This window comes from Sycon ciliatum, chromosome 2 (assembly GCF_964019385.1).
Source record: "Sycon ciliatum chromosome 2, ocSycCili1.1, whole genome shotgun sequence".
Classification (NCBI taxonomy): Eukaryota; Metazoa; Porifera; class Calcarea; order Leucosolenida; family Sycettidae; genus Sycon; species Sycon ciliatum.
In genome coordinates this window covers 50,203,011-50,204,083 of record NC_088644.1, presented here as the reverse complement: position 1 = coordinate 50,204,083, position 1,073 = coordinate 50,203,011, and positions in this window count along the sequence as shown.

Sequence of the window (1,073 nt, the reverse complement as noted above, 5' to 3'; positions counted from 1 at the left end):
CGATATGGTTTGTCATTGGAGGGAGTGTCCAGTTCCTGTATTTGTAGGCAAGACATGACAATAGATCATGCCATGAGTTGCCCGGCGGGTGGTTACCCAATTGCAAGACATAACGAGATCCGGGACATTCTGTCAGAAGCTATTCGGGAAATACTACCAGATGTGGAGAAGGAGCCTTTTCTCAAGCCGTTCAAAGGAGAAACACTACCACATCGAACTGCGAACCGGTCTTTGGAGGCGCGTCTGGATATCAGGGCGCGGGGCTTCTGGACCCGGCAGCAGGATGCCTTTTTTGATGTACGGGTAACACACCCGAAGGCAAGCCTGCTGTCGCGTACAGACGTCCTGCGTCAGCTGAAGACCCATGAACAGGCCAAAAAGAGAGAATATTGTGCCCGTGTAAATATTGTAGAGAGAGCATCATTTACACCGTTAGTTTTTTTCAACTTCAGGCATGTGTGGGCCAGAGGGGTCTCGTTTTTTGAAAAATTTGGTATCGCTTGTTGTTGAGAAAAATCCTGAGTTACATTATTCTGTAGTCATGGGACAACTTCGATCTGTATTGTCGCTGTGTTTGCTCCGCTGGTGTATTACTTGTATACGTGGTTCGCGGGCATCATACAAGCGCCAGCGCCACAGCTTTTTAACAAGCTGCCATACCCTTAGAGCACGTTGATGTGTACGGGTGTCTTAAGTTTTTTATGTTTGTTCTTTTATTCCATTATGAGCCGGTCTTCTCCGATTGGTGGCCCCATGCTCATTGTGTTCAACTGCACTTTGCGTTCCTTTTTATATTGAGTTCTTGTGCACTTTGTGTTCATTTTCCTCTCTTTTTTCATTCTAATTGAATTTTGATGTATTGCGTTTTTGCTTGCCCGTACAAGAGGCTGTTCAAATGATGATGATGATGATGATGATGATGATGATGATGATGATGGTTGGTGGTTTGGCCCTCCCTCTGTTGCAGGATAGTGCACCAGCAGAGCTCGCAGCATCCTTGAGCATCACAAAGCCTCTTGTTCAGCTACTGTTGACTGGCACATATGCGAACCCTCCAAGCGTGCCTGGTGATA